The 20,901-nt window shown below is 41.7% G+C and overlaps 1 long non-coding RNA gene across 1 annotated transcript in view; it reads left to right on the top strand.

The window, feature by feature from the left end:
- Positions 1-18,755: 18,755 nt before the first annotated feature.
- The window catches only part of LOC122463873, a 29,923-nt gene continuing 27,777 nt past the window's right edge, over positions 18,756-20,901 (top strand). Inside the window, exon 1 of the long non-coding RNA XR_006287555.1 lies at positions 18,756-19,639. This is a non-coding gene — a long non-coding RNA (uncharacterized LOC122463873). The remainder of the gene's footprint in view (positions 19,640-20,901) is intronic.

Consider the following 20,901-nt stretch of genomic DNA (forward strand, 5'->3'; position numbering starts at 1 on the left):
CAATCCAGATATTGGTCATCTAGCTGTAGGCATTGAAAGGACTTCATTAGGATTTAACCTTGTGATACTACTTACAAGCAGAATCGGTCATATTAAAAAAAGAACATTACCGTATCTCCAAAGAAATCTGAAGTGAAACTAAAAGTTTAATCAAAGAAGTTTGTTTGTGTTACAGCTTATTTGGAATGAGATTTCTAAACGAGAGGTATTTTGTTAAGAGTATGTAAAAGGAAAACATTTCACAGGCCAGTTTGGAAAAAAAAAAGGAGTTAAAAATGTCATAGCTAAGAAACATGCCCATTAGGAAAGGATTAGCCTTTTAGAGGGTGAAGTTAAAATTAAATTTTATTCATCCTCCCTCCTCAATTCAGAGCTCCCATGTGTAGTTTTATTGATCTTAAGGAGCGGAACAAGATGGGAGCAGGAATATAGGGGAAACATCTCCTTTGGGGCAGAAGCTCTCCCAAGCCCTGGTCTGCACATCCCCAAACTGGAGAGAGAGTGTAACAGGGTTCACTCACCATTGTGGCACCTCCTGCTGGCTGTCCTGGGGATAAGCTTTGTCGGCCAATGTACCCTCCTCTGGTGGTGCCTCACCGCCATCACTTTTGTTCCAGGACCTGAGCCTTTCCAAGGCCCAGGGCATCCTCTGGCTGTGCCACACACTGTACTCCCCCTTCTGGGGGACCTGCATTCAGTTGTTCAGCCACTTCCCTTAGTGGCTACTGCAGCAAATTGTCTGGCCATTTCCTCATGGCCCCAGCATCCTCTTTGCCCTTGCCTCAGGGCCTCAGCCTGAAAACCCCAGGAGCCAGCCAGGAGCTGTCTCTTGCTCCCCCGGTCCCTGCTCGCAGCACTGTTCTGTCCAGGGTGCTGGCAATTCTCTCAGCCCTCCAGAGAAACAATCCTTCCTCCCTGGGCTTCCAGTAGAGAACTGCCCTCCTCAGTCCTGCAGCTCCCTTTTCATATGGGCCTGCTTGGCCCTGATTGGCTGCTCAATTCAGCCCTTCTCTGATAGGCTGCCTCCTGTGCAGGGCTCTATTAACACCCTTAGAGCCCAGTGTGGTGCAGGAGCCCCATCACAGACAGAAATAATGATGTGTATTAGGACAACAAAACTAGATCAAGACCTTCTCAGGACTATAGGAGATTTCCAAGACTTGGGCCCTGATTTAGCAAAGCACCGAAGAGTATGCTTAACTTAAAGCATGGGAGTGGTTCCAGTTATGACAATGGGACTTAAGCACATGATTAAGGTTGAAAATGTACTTAAATGCTTGGCTGAAAAGAATGGGGGTAAGCACATGTTAAGTCTGTGTTAAAGTGCTTTGCTAAATCCGGACCTAAGTTCTGAATTTCATTAGCCACGGTTGCTTTACAAGGTGGGGAAAAGTAGTCTGCAGCAGATTCCACATGGCCTGGTGCCCTCTTTCATAGGAAGATGGAAGCTTATTTACAAATAAATGATGGTCTAAAACCACAGATCATAGGATACAGATAGCAAACAAACAATAAAAAATACTTACATTACTGTAGGGGATGGTCTTGCCATTAATCACAACTGGAAACCAGAATGATGACTGCCATTCGACCTTACAGATGTTTCCTTCCATCAACAACAACAAATGTATTGAGCATGGAAATGAATTCAAAGATTATTCTTTGAAAATAATCTGGTTTTGCATTTCCAGGCTATGGAATAACTGTTTTTACTTGCAAAGGCAGGAGAAAATCACCAAAGGCCACTAGACACACATTTCTCTTAAAACAAAACAACACTTACCTCCTGTGCCGGAAGAGCAAGAACTCTTCCTCAGTGTGGTCTCTCTCATATGCAGCAATTCCATTCTCTTTATAATAGGACTTTTTAGTTCATAGTTGTAACAATATACCGTTCTGATAAGAGTTAACATCAAAAATAGAGCTCTCTATATAATTGGCAATTCATAATTTTCTTTTTCTGCTTGCAGAACATCCAATCAGATCACAATTTTCTTGTTCTTAACAATTACATGACAAATGTGTTCACAATATTTTTACCATTATTCGTTGCTTCTGAACAGATTACCATGAGTATTTGGTACTCATGCCCAGTTTCTTGGTTCTGGCTGTTCTGCATGCAGGGCAGAGCAATTGTGATGATTGTGCAAAAGTGGCGTAAAGAGACATAACTATGCCAACCTACCCCTAGTGTAGACAGCCCTCTACCTCTTGGGGAGGTGGATTAAGTACAGCAACGGGAAAACCCCTCCCATCACTCTAGTGAGTATCTACACTGAAGCGCTACAGCAGCACAGCTGTGCTGCTATAGCATTTTAAGTGTAGACATAGCCAAAGTCTAGGGTTTACAACTGCTTTGGCTTTACTAGGACTGTAACACAGGTGAATTGAATATGAATTAAAAATGTACCTTTTATTCTTAGTGATAATACACTTTAAAATCCTAGTCTAGACAAGGCCTGTGAAGCTCAGCAAACTTATCAAGTGTTACTTATTGAAAGTTACCACCAGTCCACAAAAATTTGGAAAAAGAACAGGAGGACTTGTGGCACCTTAGAGACTAACCAATTTATTTGAGCATAAGCTTTCGTGAGCTACAGCTCACTTCATCGGATGCATTCAGTGGAGTCCACCTCTTTTATTGTCAAATTATTTACATGAGGAAGGCCCTACCTGATCACGGGATGATTGTCCAAAAATTGCAGCTGAGTTGTGGACAAGCCATGGAAAATCACAAAAAAGTAATAACGGACCTTATTATTTGCTGCAATTTTCTGCAGTCAGCCACCCAGAGCTGAAAGTGGGAGTCACCTGGGGCTGAGAGCGGGAGCTCGGGGAGTCCGGGGCTCCCACTGCCAAAATTATGATGGAAGCCTAGTATTGCAGGATCAGCAATTTCCTCAATATCACAAATTAAGTAGGGCCTTACACATAAGAAATTACACACACACACAAATCCTGGCATTGAGGTTACAGAAATAGTTATTTGCACCAAAGGAATGAAGCTGACAACATTTTTAAGTTTCCTCCATGAATAATTATGTGTGTCCCTCATTTTGGCTCTTTGTCATGCATTGGGTCCCACCTTTGGGCCTTGGCAGGTTGAGCGGTTCAGCGGTCTAGCCCATCTCTATTCATAACACACTGTAATGAAAACAATACGAAACCAAATCTATTCAGGAGAGAGATTTCCCATAGAAGGTTTACATTTTCAAACCATTACTGGATACTGAGCCAACCCACTAGCAGGCATTTAAATGAGCAATGTAAACTACTGATACCACTCCGTCTCCCTGAGAGAGAGCTCAGAGCACCCGTTGTCTCAAGGACAAAGATTCCTCTGAACTGTGAGGATGGCTTCCTTTGGTCTAATAGTGCGGATACATGTGCTCTATTCCAAGGCTAGGGTAATATTGATTGACATCTGGGCTGCTTGACTGGCAAGGGTGGGGGAGTGATCTTCAAAGCTTGACTACAAGAAAAAATTGTAAAATTTCAAAAATGGTAAAGCTTTAACCATACCAAAATAGTCAAATAGTTAAATCAGTACAACCCCAGAGTGCGGATATAGTTATTACTCCCACAAGCTGTACAAGCATAAGGCACCTTTATACCAGTATAACTGCACCCACACGAGGGGGTTATACTGATTTACTATTCTGGTAAAATGTTACATTCCTCACTGAAATAGTTACATTGGTACCAAAACTGTGTGCACACCAGATGGAAGGACAGCATGAGCAGAGGAGATAATAGAAAGGATTTAAGTGTGCGTGCCGGGGAATTAAATAGATAAAACCAACTGGAAACAGAGTTTACTTCACAGTTCTGATTAATATTATTTATCTGACTGCCATTGTAATTGCTTACTGCATCCTCTGTGTAAAAACCTGGGACCAATGCTGATCTCATTTACACTGATGTGAATCTGGACTAGGTCCTGAGAAGTACACTGCTTCTGCAGCCTTAGAAGGTGGACTGCTGTAGAGAGAGGTTGAGCAGGGAACCCTTGCATCATTCTGCAGACCTTGAAAGGTGTGAAGCATTTGAAAAAATGTGGTAAGATGTGCACAGGAGCTCTGAGCCCAACCCTTGCACATCTTAGAAGGCACACGGTAGTGGTGCTCCTCTCCTTTGGCTCACAAAGGTCTCCAGAAGAACAGGAAAGCGCCTTTCCTACAAACCTTGAAGGGTGAGGGATGTAGAAAAGGAGCTCCTACAATTGGAGACCTCCTATTTTTATAAGAAAACCCGGATATATTATTTGAGAATAGTATGTGATTACATGATTTAAAGACTATATCACAATCCATATAGACTAGAAAGTAGGGTTATGGTAGCACATCCAGTCTTTACTCTGTTAGTCCCTAACCTGGGAGTGCTTAGCCATGTACTTTCCTTGAATGTAGCTTTTTGCATGGAACAGAATATTACATCTCAAAACTGGAGCGGCAGCAGAAGAAGAAATGGCATCTCACATGCTAAACCAGAATGCTTCCTCAGAAAGCTACAACATTTAAATAAGTCATAGGTGGACATGTATGTGCAGGGGCATCAGAGTTCCCTTCTAGTTGGCTACTTCCCATCCAGTCATTTCTACCTTCAAATATCAGAAAACTGCTGCATTCAAATGTAACAAACTTTAAATATAGAATGGGGAACTCTCAATGAGAGAAGAAAGCAGGGGTCAGATGCATGTGCATTCTAAGTTTTTTAACACCAAAGGTTTGTGATTCTATACTTCTATGGCTACTAAAGAAAGAAATTCAAATTAGGCTTGCTTTGTAGACCATATTGAGAAGAAGATTAGCCTAGCTGCTATAGGCTGAAGGCTTAATTTCTCTTACATATTTTCCTGTTGCATAAAAGTGGATACCATTTTTCTGATAAAGAGACTCAACGGCACATATCCAGAGGTTCATAACTTTTATTCCACAATCATGTTTTTTTCAATTTTGAAGACTTTTATACTTCATGTCAAGTTTCATCTTCTAAGTTTAGCTATTTTTTATTTAGCCCCCACAAAAAAAGACAGTGAGGACAATTGCAGTGAGAAGAAATGTACCTTTTTCATCCTTACTTAACTCAAAAAAGAATGAGGGTTTACTCATATTTTCCAAAACAATCTACCAGGGGACCAAGATTGAGATGGGAACATTTCAGTACAAAAAGTGAAAGTTTCAAAATTATGGGTCAGACCCTGAACCCACTGGAAAGACTCACACTGACTTCAGTGGACTTTAGATCAAGCTCTAATTCAGCAAAACACTTAAGCATGTGCTTAAAGTCAAGCATGTCCATAAGTGCTTTGCTGAATAGGGATGGTCTGATGGACCTAAATAAGCACCTGAACTTGGGAAGATCTATCTGCTCCATGCCCCCAACAGTGTAATATCTGAGCACCTCCTTCTCTGAATGCCTAGAACTATACCCTTAGCTGCAGTAGCTATTGTCTGCACCTCCTGTAATAAGTGTAAAACATATTGACTGTCATGAAATGGGTTATTTAACAGAATCAAAATTATAATGTAATTCTACAGTGTTTACAGCATTCATTTACAACTCATTCATTTAGTAAGGAGTGTTAAAGTTGATGCTCTCTCATCTATAGTTGTTATTCTGTACAGAAAAGTTATCAATCAGCTTATTTACAACTAAATAAATAACAGGTGTGCTCAAGAAAGGACAGCGATAACAACTAACAATCAAGTTACATTTCAATAATGTAAGTTCTTAGTGTAAGGGAAGTGAAACAAAGTTCAGAGAGTCTGACTTTCTTTGTTAGTCAGCCTTATGAGAAAGCTCAGGTGTGATCATCCCAGCAAGTTACAGTCCCCAAGAAAGATTATAGAACTCCTTCAAGACTAAATCAACCACCGGGCCACAAGACTCTACTGAATGCCCCAGGTGTATTTTTCCATTGTTTCATTTAGCTAAACCAAAGAGCATGTAATTGGCCCAAAGGAAAGAGCGCTTTTAAAATAGGTTCATGTGAGTCAGACAAATGGATTCTTCATTTGCAAATGCACCGTCTTTGGGACCCTGGAGGGTTGCGCACTTTCTCACTTGCTTTATTGCATGTTCCTTACTTTAATGGTGACTGAGCGGCATCCTGAGGAACAAGAGAAAATTTCATTTGGAAATACACTGGGGGAAACCACTGCAGTAGCTTTCAACTCTAAATAATCTCTTCTGCTCTATGAGGGAGTCATCACTGGACCCTGCTATCAGTTGAGGAGATTTTCACTTTTTCCCGTGTGTCTACTGAAAGGTGCAGCCAGAAATGATCAGACATGAAAAGAAACTGGTTTCTTTCCCAGTTGTTGGCCATGCACACAGAGCCTAATCTTGTGAGGTGCTAAGCATCACCTGCTGGTTACGAAGTGCCCTCCATTCCCATTGGTTTCAGTAGAAGGTTAGGCAGGATCAGGCCAGGGTTTGTTGTTTTTTCCCGGAAGTAAATCACTGCTATTATCCCATTTAAATTAGACATGGGATTGTCTCTGGGAAGAGAGGTAAACATTTTAACTACAGAAAACTTCTGTGCTTTCATGAAAATGCCTGCTTTATTGCAGAGAGATTGTGAAATTTCACATGGCACTAAACATGACATAAAACAAGCATGGCTGAAAATCTTTCTCTTATGATTGCGAGATGTAAAAGGTTCTTCTCTGCAGAGAATAAGGTTTGATGAAGAGAGTAAACTTTCACAATCAAATCCAAACTTACTCAATTACAAATCTGAGCAGTTTGCCAAGGCTGGTGAACCTTACAGGAAAACTGAGTTTAGTTTTGAGTGAACTTGGGCTGACTTTCAGGGGACAGGAATTATGCCTTGGAATCAAAACCACTCCACGGTTTTTGTGCTGAAATCAGAATAAATTGCTGTATAAACCATTTCCTCTGACATTTTCCATTAGAACCCAGAGCTTGCCGTGAAATTCAAGGGGCAGCATTTAATCACGTACAAAATGAAACAAAAAAAGTTGTTCACACTGCTGAATTTCACACAGCTCTGTTTATAAGGCACATTAACTTCATTTCCTGAAGGATCACGGGGTTTTCATTAAGGTGTTTTTCTCTAGCTAATGACTGGCCTACAAAAGAAAACTGCACCCATATAATTTAAGGTGTGAATGTAAACAGACATAGTTAAACTGATGCAAAAGGCTGTGTGGACACTCTTATTTTGGTTTAAGAGCATCTTATTTTGGGTTATCTTAAATTGATTAGGAACTCATATAAGCTAAACCAAAGTAAACAAGTTTTCTATCAAAATAAATGTGGCCACACAGCCCTTTTGTACCTGTTTAACTATATCTTTTTAAAAAGCCAATTCAGGTTGTATCGGAACAACTTTCTTGCGTAGCCGAGGCCTCAGAAACAGCTGTGGGGGAGTAAGGAATAATGAAGGGAATATACAGGAATGTGGAACTTTGTATATATCCATATTTCATCTCTTATACCCATGAATGTACACTGGTGTTGGGGTGGGGGGCACTAAGGTATGTATTGACCTCTCTTTAACAGCGTGCATCCCTCTCTCCCACTTTTCATCTGAAGGATGGGCGAAATCATGCCTACTCCTACTGCCAGCTATACTCACAATCCCAGACAGAGATAGGAGCTTGTATATGTTGTTTATCCTTTTGGCAGATTTGTCTTCTGACAGCCAATCAGAGACAAATATGCACAGATGTGCTGTCATTGTCAGGCTTTTGAATAAGAGGAGCCATGGGGAGAGCCCAAGTGCAACAACATCTGTCGCAGTCCAGTTCTACTGACATCGCATCTGAGTGCAGGGATATTGGAGCCATCCCCTCCCCACAAGATCACTTTCTACAGTTCTGAGAAAGGAAACCTGAATGTTTCCCGGTGAGGTTCCCCATGCATTTGGTGGCTGGGGGTATATGTCAGTGTATGTGGTGGGAGGGGTCAATAGAACAACTAAAATAAAGAACTGTGCATGAGAGACCTGCACAGAAACCAAGAGCCTTTGGGTTTCCTGTGTTAGAGATATGGGAGTAGTTCTTCATTAGTACTTAATGAATGAGAGGAAGCATATGTCAGTGGAGAACTATGTCGTTTTTTTAAAGTTTGCAAAGTCTTTCTGCTTAGTTATTCTTCTACGTATGCGGTGTTGCTGTAGTTGTGTTGGTCCCCGGAGGCTAGAGAGACAAAATGGGTGAGGTCAGATCTTTTATTGGACCAACTTTATTTGTGAGAGAACGCTGAGGAAGAGCTCTGGGTAAGCTTGAAAGCGTCTCTCTCTCACCAACAGAAGTTGGTTCGATAAAAGATATTACCTCACCCACCTTGTCTCTCTATTTATTTATTTGCCGCATAACAGAAGCCATATATATTGCAAGAGAGCAATTCCAAGAGGGATTGCCTGGAGACCAATAAACATTCCAGACAAAAAAGAAAGGTTTCAGAGCAGCAGCAGCCGTGTTAGTCTGTATTCGCCAAAAGAAAAGGAGGACTTGTGGCGCCTCTAGGGCCTTAGAGGTGCCACAAGTCCTCCTTTTCTCTTTATAAAAAAGAAAGCAAACCAAAACAAGCAGCGCGTTGCTGTATGCAGATCCCCTATGGGTCTCATTAACTGTCAGAAATTATGCAAAGACAAAGGCGTCCTCTACGGTGACTCTTGCTTCTGTTGCTGAGAGCATTCAGATTGATGTCATTATTTCTGAAGTGCTTTAGAGCTGCTTTCCGCCAACACGCAGCTGAACCTTTCAGCGACCACAAACATTGCATGTTGTCAGGTTACATTTTCCTTATGCTGCCTGTGCTGTAGCACTGGAGCTCGGCACAAACCCACAGAGCCCTGCCTGGTACCTCCGCAGCAGACAGAAAAGTCCGGGCTAGTTTTTTACATTTAATGTTGAAGAGTGCACGCATCCGATGAAGGGAGCTGTAGCTCATGAAAGCTTAGGCTCAAATAAATTTGTGAGTCTCTAAGGTGCCACAAGTCCTCCTGTTCTTTTTATCCTAAGGAAATAATCTAAAAGTTGCCCATCATTGCTATTACTAGCAATTTGGGAACGCCAGTGTAGCCCGGTCTCTGCTTTCAGTACCCCTGGTCAGAGCAGATACATGGTACGGGACAACCGGGAAGTTTATGAAAATACTATTTCTCAATACATTTCTCTACATGAAGCCATACTGTAAATCCACAGTTCTTAAGCGGTCGTGTCGTTCATAACTACAGTGCATGGTAATCCATCCCCCCCATACACTTTTCACTGCATGATGTGACAGTGCCTCATTTACTATAAAGATTGTACGAGCACATTCATAAACATACTAGTCTCCCTCCTCCATCAGTCCATGCAAGTCCATATCGTGGGAGCACAGAGCATCCCTGATTTGCGCTGCCTCAGGGCATCCTGCCCCGGCTATGATAGGTGCACTCTCGGGCTGAGTGTACAGGTTCAGCGATCCACTACTGTGATAGCTCAGTTCAAGGGCAAATGCCTCACAAAGATTATGAGCAGTACATCAAGCCACAATAGTGCGGACAGCATTGATGACAGAGGCACCTAAATGTGTCTGTAAACAGCACCAGCAGGATTTTGACCTTCCAAACACACATTCAACCACCATTCTGCACCAGATGAGAGAGTAATTGAACCTTCTTTCGCCAGGCCCCCTGAGATCAGGAGAGAGCTCTGCGTCAGGCTATTTTTTAAATCCTGCTCCCGTCCCACCCCGCAATACCCACTCCCACCCACTCCCACATTGTGTTTTGCATTTTTATCCCAGTCCCCACCTGCAAAAACCTTAGATCCCACAAATCCCGCCAGAGAGACAGATTCCCTCATGCTACTAAAAAACCCAAACCCCACAATGGTCAGCTAATATATTATATATAATGGAATTCAGACACAATTTTTACCACTACATGAATAAAACAAATCTTGCTTAAACCAAGGGGGGGAAATACTTTAACTCCCGTTATAATAGATATAAAATCTCCTTCTATCCCTCACTTAAATGTAAGTATTAAAAGTTTTAAGTGTTTTCCTGCAAATTACCACAGTCTCTTTTTTATTTTTGCCCACCCAATCCTGCCTGCAACTAAGTACATTTTACCCGCTCCCGCTATTATGGCAGCAGTCCCGTGGGACCTGCGGGATCCCAGTCCTAGTGCAGGGCTCTGGATCAGGATATGGTTTCACAGACAAGGCAAAAGGAGGAAAGTGCCCCCCCCAGGATAATCAGGGGGACAGTAACTCCATTTATGAGAAGATCATGTGGTGGAAATAGTGTCCCAGCCTGTCTATGAATGTAGACTCCTGATTGTCAGAAAACCCTGGCATGCTAATTTTTTCCCATGCAGCCCACTTTGGCATCTATATATTGGCTTCTGGGGTCCATAAGGGCCTGCATAATAACTGAGTAGTACCCTTTGTCATTGGTGTACTCATGTGCTTCTTGAGAAGGGCAAATGATAGGAACATGAATTCCATCAATGGCCCCGGTGCAGTTTGGAAACCCCATTCTCTGAAAACTAGCAATTACTTCAGGGATATTGTTTGTGCCCACCACCATCGGCTAAATCACAGTCCTGTTTGCCTCAGAAACCTCCACCACCACTTTACCTACAGTTGACTTTCCAACTCCAAACTGGTTAGCAATGGACCTGTAGCACTCTGGGGTAGCCAGCTTCCAGACAGTTATAGCAACCTGCTTCTGGACAGCGGATGGGCGCCTTCCAGGTGGGCAGCTGAGACACCGAAATAGTCTGTTTTGGGTTTTCCAAAATGGAATTTTTCTTTAAATCCCTTCCAGTGAAAAATGTCACAGTTCTTAGTTTCATGCTGGCTTGGTAGGGAAATTTTTTTCAAAAATGCAAAAAATGTTGCGGAAAAAGGTATGCATTTTCTGGCCTGCTTTACTCATAACACTAGTCATGTGATTACTGTGTTAGAGACAGAGGCTTTTGTTCCCCTGTTAATCCTAGTCTATGTATTGTGTGATCCTGGGGCTTCTGACGTAAGAATTCTGATTACTCTGAGAAAAATCTTTCAATTTACCATTTAAAACTTCTTAACAGCAGTATACTTACGCTATGAAATGTCCGACTGTCCAGGTTCTGTTTCTTAGAGCCATGTTGTTTAATGTCTTTCACTTTGTCCTCCCTCTGAAGTAACTGACATTCAAGTCATAAATGCTCCAACACAAATAAATCCAAATGAAAGCTTTAATGAGAACAAAGAACTTTTAGTATAGAGTTTTCCTTCCTTCATTTAATGCAGACATCTAAAATTAAATCTATTTAAATGCCATATAAATATCTAGCAAATGCTATGAAAAGCACGACATTAACTCTGCTGAAACAGCTAACTTTGCTGGGCCAGTGTGGAAAAAGTAATATTATGCCCCTTTTATCCTATTTGCTACCAATAGGTCCCTGAAGTTAAAAATTATCATTGATGGTTGGGAATAGAGAAAATCTTTTTTCTACAGCCACAGTGGAGAGATTTGGTTAGTGAGAAAGTCATATTTTTTGTTTCCAAATTGCTATAATCAAAAAAGGACTTTCTGAGGATTTTGCTCTCATCCTTCACATATATGTTCAATTAGGGGTGGGGTTTTGGGTTTTTTTCTTTTTTTAAAGATATGCACTTAACCTGCAAGGATTATTGCAGACCTCTTTCTCCATTACAGTGCAGTAAATAGTATTACACAACAGCTTGTTTTAGACAAGATGAAGGATCATTTCCAGTAGGTAACTAAATATTGGTTCAATCTAGAACCTAGGCTGCAGGGTTTCAGAATATAACTATTATCAGAAAAGCCATTATGTGCTGTGCAAAGCCTGTCTTGAAACAACAAGGAATATGATCTGGAGAGGTACAGAGCACCCACAACTCCTGACCCGGGCCAAAGGGCATGATATAAACTAACAAATATTGTGAAAGCCCAAATTAAAACCCCAATCCTGCACTTTTAGTATGGTGGGCAAAGCTCGGTTCATGACGGGGACCTATGGATGCAACTTTTTAACATCTGAGTTATATAGCAGAGTAAATCCATGTGGTAAAAGTCCTCCTGGCCTTTTTTTTTTAAACATAACACATTATTTTATAGGCATTTTTTAACTTCAAAATTCCCTTCATGAACCACTTCATGTTGTGAAATAGTGTCCTTCAGCATGCTAATTTTTATAAAAGCCACTTGACATTGCAGTTAGTGGTAAAATATGTATATGTGTTTGTTTCCACTGTAAAGCTCAGAGCCAATAGTGCTGCACAAATTAATGACATTTACATAGTTAGGGCTCAATCATGCTAACGCATATTCCTGTGAATAGTCCTAACTTTCATGAGTCATTCCAGTGACTAGAACAAGCACTCCTGTGTCTCAAGGTGACTCCTGAGTAAAGGTCTGATGCGACTGAAGAATAAAAACATTGCTCAGATTCTGCCAACTCTTAACTATTCAATTCTCCCTTTCAGTGCCATGCAGAACAATGGCCAGTGTACTCTGTTCTTCCGCAGATATTTCTCAATATTGACTATAATGCACCCTACAAATAGCAGCTATGGTATATATGTTTTATGATGGTTCACTCCTGAAAAAGTAAGCATATTATTTAGAGTGCAACATGGTAGTTCATCTGTCTTCCAAAGATATTCAATAAGAGCACAAAAATGACAAGTATAAGACATACTTCCCTCTTTTTAGCCCCTCTTGGCATTGACCAAACTATATTCAACATCCGTTGCAGATCAGGAGAGCTGGAGAGATATGTATCATGCTTTGTGTCAAGTTAGGTTTCTGTTGGCTTACAGAAAAAAACACCTGTTTGCAAGTTTGATGGGTCTGTTTCTTTAACAAAAAAATAAAACCATTATTTACCATTATCTTTAGCTACCATTCCTTATCATCTCAGTTATGCTATTAAAATATTTTCACTAGCCCAAGGGAAACTCTAAAGATAGTTTCTCAATAATTTTATTATAGGTTTCACTTCAGTTCCATAGGAACTATAAAAGAGAAAAATGTCTAATGCAATTTTCTCCCTAATCTGGTGGAAGTATAATAAAATATCTGTGGACAACTGTGAAAAGTAAGTGAGAATTCCTCTTTGTTTATTTCACTGTATTTATTTTGTTTTCTAAACATGGGGCCATACAGTGCTTTTTAAGTCAGTAATTAAGACCTGCAGTGTCAAAAAAACTAAGATCCTCCTCAATCAAAACTAAAACTTTCCCACCACCCAACCTGTCATCTTATCCCTTCCTCAGTACTCAGATAAAGTCTCGGAAAACCAGAGCTTGCAGCATGACCTTTAAGTAAAAAAATTAGGGTTTAACAAACTGAACAGCAAATTCTAGAGGCGAGATTCTTTCAGTGAAAAATATCATGAGTAAGCTAGGGTGGGTGCTGTTAGCCTGAGTGCTTCAACTGATCTCACTTGTCTTGGCATCACTGTAGGAGAGAAGTGGTTTCTGAGTAGTCCACTTAAGGATTTGTGAAGTTCTGTTCAGGACACCCAGAAATATACGTCACTGTATTACCCCTCTGCCTCACCAAGGGAGAGCTTTGCTGGAGATTATACTGTGTGTCAGCTCCCTGCTACACCGATCTGTCTGCTTCACCAGCAAACTCCACGAGACACCGCCAGTCTGAACCTTGCCTTGCAGGTGACATATAATGAATCCCAGGTCTTGAATTCCCCCAAGACACCTCTGTGCAGTGCCCAGTCCTTCTCACTGTGACACTCAGAGAAATTATTAAGTTCACTGCTCCAAAGAAACAGGGCACACATCAGTTTGTTAGGTTAGCTGAAGACTCACACTTCACTTTAATAGACAGCACTGAGATGCTCTTGTAATTAAACAAGAATACGTTTATTAATAAAGAACAGACGTAAGTGATAATAAGCAAGAGAAAGAGACAGGAGTGGTTACAAACAAAACAAAAATAACACACTTTCTAGTGACTTAAGCTTAATAGATTACATTGTTGGTCTCAGGCACTTTCTCAACTATAGTCAGTTCCCAGAGACTTCAGCACATATGGTTGAAGGATCCACCTTTCACCGATTCCAAGAACTCTGTCTTATTTTGTCTCTTAAGCGATGAATAACTCTTTTTGCTCCTGCTTATATTCTCCCCAAGTCCATTGTCTTTGTCTCAAGATCCAGGAAGACCTCCTGGGGTGCAGATGTAGACCCCTGGTGAGTTCATTATGCTCCTTCCTCTGTTGCTTGTTCGCTCGCTGACTTTTTTTTTACCTTATATTCAAATGTATTTTCATTGTCCTCCGCCTGTAATCAAGCCAGTCAGACAGGTAAATCCACATTCTCTTGTCCAAGGCAGGCCTGGTGTGTGCTCTGCCTCCCAAACACATTTTAAGAATGTATTTCCAACACACATACATGACTCTTGGTACACAACCCATACAGACATCACACAGTGATTTTGAGGGCAAGCATGTCAGCAGTTTAGATATAATACCTTACATGACATCTTTTAGATACATCTTATGACAACAGTGTGTTGGGGGTAGTGAGTGTGCCAGGTCTAATATGAGTTACAGTATATTGGGCCCTCTGCGAGCGGGCACTGAGGGTGTCACAGAGCTTAATAGGTTACCACTTTGAATTGCACCAAAACCAAATTGGCAGCCATTTTATCGAACTTCTTCCTCAGAGGGTTGCACAGAGGTTTTCGGGAGTCTGGAGCAAAATCTGAAATTGAGGATCCCCACCCTTCCAGACAGGAATCCCTGGAGGAGGGCGGGGTTGGAGAGTGAGCCTGCCCTGCTCTCACCCCACAGCAGCAGCAGCAGCAGCTTCTGTCCTGTGGGGCTGGGACTGGCTCCCTACTTCAGGAGCTGTGACCTGGTGCAAGGAGTCACAGAGCCACTCAGGTGATGGCCTGGCCAAATCTAAGCGGTGCTATGACCCAGTGCACCAGTTTGCAACACCACTCACTCATATTTGGCCTGGCCTAGTCATGGTGGAAGGGTGGCCAGGCCAGACCTGACTCGTGCTGTGACAGGCCACAATGGTACCCGCTCAATGGGTTTGGGGGCCTTTTCAAATGAGGGCCCAGGGCAAACTGCCCCTTTTGCCCTCCCCCCTGACCTACCCTTTTCTCTGAGTTAAATACCTCTGAAGAAGCAGGCTGCTGAATTTTGCAGCATCTCAATGCATCATACTGTTTAGGCATTTAGGGCCAGATTTTTAAAGGTAGTTAGGCACCTGAAGATGCTGCTGGTATGCTGAGATCACTGCTTTTCATGCTGACCAATAGTATCTCACTGTTTCCTTATACTTCCCATCTGTCTGTATCCATCTCTTGTCTTAGACTTGGACTGTAAGCTCTTTGGGGCAGGGACCATCATTTTGTTCTGTGTTTGTGCAGCCCCTAGCACAATGGGGTTTTCACCCAGGACTAGAGCTCCTAGGTGCTCTAGGAATACAAATAGTAAATTATAACAGAAGAGTGGGATTTTCAAAAGCATCTAGGTGCCTAACTCCTATTTTGGTGAAATCAGTGGGCATTAGGCACCTAAATGCTTCTGAAAATCCCACTGGATGCCTACCTGCATCTTCAGGTGCCTAAAGACTTCTTAAAATCTGACCCGAAGGGCCTACTGTTCAGAGGAGCTGCACATTCACAGCTCCACTTTAATGCCATGGCAGGTGCAGGAGCTCATCTCCTCACAAAATCAGCCCCTGTGGGTTCACAAAAGGAATTTTGCAGCTACTCCAGACTCTAACCCTCTCCCTTTAGCTTCTGAAGGCAATCACAACAAGCAGCACTGCAAAGAACTGCTTCATGGCATCCATCCCTTCCACTTCTCATAATGCATCACTATGTGGCTCCTCAAGGGAGGTTCATCAGGGACAATATCCATTAGCTTAAAGAGAACAGAAGAATTACGAACAGGAATAATACAATCTAGGGCACCAAGCACTGTAGGTAAGATGAAACCAAGCAAATTAACTGCTGAACTGAGCTGTTACCTTCTGAAATGTTTCAACAAAAGGGAGCATTCATTATGTACACATTTTTCAGAAGGGAGTAAAATGTATACGCTGAAATATGTCAACTTGACAGCAGCCCAGTTAATGTGTCAGCAGTGCTAAATTCAATGCATCTATCATATGCAATAGAAAAACCTTATATCTCTGAAAAAATGTATCACGCTGAATTTTCATCACAGCTTTCAAATAACTCATTACACAAGATGAAAACTGAATCTACAAGGGTCTGTTCTTCCCTTGATGCAGTACCTGTACTCCCATCAATGCCAATGGGAGTTGTGTGTCGTATGATAACTTGACTCCACTTTAGATTTAACCTCATTATATCAAGTAAACATGCATTATAACTCTTCTAGAAGCATCTGAGGGTTTGGCTGTATGAGGAGGATCTTATAAAGTTTGCATAAAGGACTTTAATCTTTATAGAGGGTGTATCTGTATGACTGGAATAATGAGTTACAAACAAATGACAAGAGAGAATAGATATGGACACGGTGGGTGAGGTAATATCTTTTATTGGACCAGCTCCTTCTGGAGCTCAGTGTAAGCTCAAAAGCTTGTCTCTTTCACCAACAGAAGTTGGTCCAGTAAAAGATATTACCTCCCCCACCTTGTCTCTTTCATATGCTGAGACTAACGGCTACAACAACACTGCAAACAAGAGAGAACAGGCAAACGAGAGAAAGAGTAACTCCATTAGCTACACAATTTGGGGATGGGGGGGGGGTAATGAGTGTATTACAAATCACATGTGAGTTCCCAGAGTTTTAGTAAATGCTATAATATTATTGTACCTAATTCAGAAGATGATTCAGATCTCCCACCCAGTGGATTGAAAAGACTTTTACAATCACCTTTCCCCCACTTCTCTGTGGGCTTCCAGCTATATGTAGGGCAGCATTAGCATCGCCTGGGGCAGTTTAATCTACCTGAGGACAACAGACTGCTGCTTACAGTTTCAGATGATAGGAAAATTGCTTCTTCCATTGTCTGAAATGGCAAAACTCTGTGAAAGACCCTTTGTGCTGAGCTTCTTTTAACCTCACCAGGAGATTGTCTGCTGGGTGATTTTTTTAAAGCCAGCATCAGGAATGGTAGTCCGTAATGTCTGTGCCAATGCAATCCTGTGAGGAAGAAAATGGCATAGAAGACTGCACAAAGAAACAGGATGATGTCCAGGGTGCTGTGTCTGTCATGCAGTGCTTTGTTTGCACACCTGTCCAAATACCTTGGGTTATGCAGATACTCTGTACAGCATTTGACGCTATGGCCCTTGTCAGTTTGCCATACGCCTGTGTGTATAGTTCCGGGACAACTGTATTAAAAATAATATTTTCATCTGGCAGCTGATATCAGAGTCTGGCGAAATACATACCTTTGAGGGATGGTCTGACTTCTACAACGGGAAATGGCCAATTGCTTGAGTTAAACACTTTGTGATGAGATGGATTTGGCCATATTTCTTCTTATGATTTATTTATATCACCATTCTCCTTTCTATCATTTCTTCAAGACTTAGCCACGTTTTTTTGTTGTACCCCATGGGAGGGCATCGCTCAGTTTGGTGAGGCGGCTCAGCAGCAAAAGAGCAGCAGTAATCAGCAGATTTTTCCACAGAAGCAAATCTTTATTTGTGTAAATGAAAGCTAGTTATGATATGCAAAAACAAACAAAAAGATCCCTCCCCCCCATTCAACCCTCACTCCTCCCTTCCCACAAACATTCTCTCCTCCCTTCTCTGTCTCCAGCTGCCCTTCTTAAAACCCTTCTCCTGAGCACCTGTGGAAAGAAAAAGGAAAGGGAAGCTACATTGTAGTTAACCCCTTCTATAGTGAGAACCAAGTACTGGCTCTGAACCCAATCATAGGTCAGTGAGAGAAGCCTCCTATAAGGAAAACAGCATGTGTAGGCTGGAATCAAGGTTAGTGGAACACTCCTATTGCAAGGACTATGGCATTACATATATGAGAACTAAGGTCAGTGGAAGATTAATGAACTAAGTTTGTATCTATCTATCTACACCCCCGCCCCACACACACACACAGTGGAAGCACAGATGGAAGAAATCTTATGAGAATGTTCTTGCAAGATTTCTGGCAATTAAAAATCAAAACTGGAAATTCTCTCTCTCAAACACACACACACAAATTCACTCACACATCTAGATCCTCAAAAACCAGGACACCATTTCAATTTATTTATTTGTTTCAATATTGCAAAATCACTGTGAGTGGTGTAAATGGGTTTCAGTTTGTAGCACTATTACTGGATCTCATTATGAACTTTAAAATAACTGCTTATATGGTAAACATTTAATTTGATTTGTGTGAGCATTGTATCTGGTGGTTCCACTTGAATCTGCAAAATTAGACATAGAGAGTCAAGGCAGGTGTTCACTGCTTTCAAGTTGAGTGAGGCAAAAGACTGAGAAGGAAGTGTGTTCTATAGAACTTTATAGTGGCCTTGATAGACAGGCACAATTCACCTCCTTGCTTAATGGTAGATGGAGACATTCTCCTACCTGTCAGGATCTTTCCCTAAGACAAATAAAGAGAGAAGATATGACAACTAAATGATAGTCTCAACAAATTTGTTTTATAACAGTGATAGCTCAGAGTACTCCAGCAACAGAGCGTGTGGGATGTGATGACAGCAGAAAGTGAGATTTGAGGACATTAAGAAAGCAGTTTGGGAAGTGCTTTTGTTTTACCCTGATAGTGGTTCCAAGAGAGGAATGATTGCATGGGGAGGTTGATTGACACTGAAGCTGGAGGAAGATTGACAGACAGAAGGTTTCTAATCATCAGAGGAGTGAAGCTCTGCAACAGCCTTCCAATTGGAGTAGCGGGGGAAAATGACCCAACCAGTTTTAAAATGGAGCTTGATAAGTTTATGAACAGAATTATATGATGGGGTAGCCTGCAATAGAAGGGAACTGCATTTAATGACCCAAGACATCCCTTCCTGTCCTGTTTCATGTTCCGAACACTGTTCCATTCATATATACCCTGCACAAGTGCCTGAGTTATATTTGTAGGGGTGATGGGGTGAGCTTCCCCACACTAGCCCTGCAAGAGCGGAATTGGGCCAGGTGGGCCCAATCAGCTAATTAGGCTGCACGCAGTGGAGATTTTGGTTGGAGGTAGCTAATTTGGGAACAGGCTCACCTGTGCAGGGACAGGTAGCGCCTATAAAGCCAGGTAACTGCCCACAGAGTGAGGGGCTGCTGAGAAAGGACAGTTACTCCCTAGGAAGATGGTTCTTGGAGCTGGTACTGCCGGGAAGGGGAAGCAGTCCAGAGAAGAAGTAGTTAGGGCAGAAAGAAGAAGCTCAGAACTGCTAAGCTGAGGGTCCCTGGGCTGGAACTCAGAGTAGAGGATGGGATTAAGTTCCCCAACCAGAGACTGAGGGAGTCGCACCAAATGGGAAGACTGCCTAGGATTGTTGATGGACTGAACCTTGGAAGAGGGAAAGCTATGTGACCTAGCTGGAGGGCTAAGTCATGAAGCTGACACACTGGTCCTGGAGCAAGAGGAACTGCTGGTCAGAGTAATGGTATGCAAACTGTGGATGGGGGTGCTGGCCTTGAGCTGATCTCCAGAGTGACCAGGAGGAGGTGCCATACTGGTGGTAAGTGGACCAACCCATGACAATAGGCTTCCTTTTTTTTTTTTTGTCCTGTTTCTTTACGACCTCTTTACTGTAAAGTAGCTTAAAACATTCTTCCCCATGCCCCCAAATCCTGCATCATATGTAAATTGTGGCTAGTTTGTAAAAGAATATATGGTAGAAACTCATTCCTGGTTTAATTGCATTGATTTAGTGGCGTTACATCCACGGATGAATTTGGCACACTATATGTATTAGGTTTACTGGTTTTGGTTCTGTTTGGTTTTTTTTTTCTGGGATACTGTACTCTTACATAGATGCTACTGATGGCAAAATTTAACTTTGAATTGGTGCACTAAATCACTCATACACCGTGGGCCATTGCCTGTTAGTACAACTGGTAGTTACTCTAACAAAACTCATGTGTTGATGGAAAACAAATGCCCAGGGATTGCAAATATGCTCACATCAAAATTCACTTTTAAACTCAAATGAAGAGTGTGACATTTCCCCCCACCATTGCTGAGCTCTAAAGATTCTTTAAGGTCCCTTCCCAAACCCCCTGTGGTAAGGTAATGAAGTAGACTTTAGCGGGATCTCCTTATTCTAGCCTGGAAATTGAATTGTGTTGGCTGCTGGGAAACAAGGGAGAAAATAACCTGACAAATTTCCAGTGAGATTCCAACCAGTGTGCAAGATAAATGCAAAAATGCTCTAGTGACACCCCAGTCAGACCTGACTCCCAAGAGGGTGATGCAGCAGAGGGAAATATATAGGCATGTATACATCTATACATTACATCTATACATTACATCTATATTATGTATGTAAAGAAACATAAGAATTATGGTATTGTCTCCAAACCAACCTCTGTCCAGTAAAAAGGAATAATGAGTTCCTATGTTATTTAAACTCAAATAAGATTTAGCATTTATCAGTTTGAAGGGAAATATAGTACAGGTCAACCAAATTCTCTTAACAAACAGTAAGAGAATAGTTTATCGCAGTTAGTTATGGACTTTCTACATTTAGTGTGTAAAAAGGAAAAAAAGCAATAAAATAGTGTCGTGGCAGTCTCCAGCTGTTATATTACAAAATACAAAGAGCAGGAAAGGCATCAATGGCTTAAAAGAAAGTGGGGGTGAGCTAATAAACCAGGAATAGAGTGAAGCTTTACATTCGTTTAACACTGATGAAATTCACAAATATACAGGTGTGCATGCTTCCTGATTGATAGTTTCATATTCAAATTCAGGTTTATATGATGTCAGATCTGAGTTGGA

The sequence above is a fragment of the Chelonia mydas genome, chromosome 1 (genome assembly GCF_015237465.2).
Source record: "Chelonia mydas isolate rCheMyd1 chromosome 1, rCheMyd1.pri.v2, whole genome shotgun sequence".
Lineage (NCBI taxonomy): Eukaryota > Metazoa > Chordata > Testudines > Cheloniidae > Chelonia > Chelonia mydas.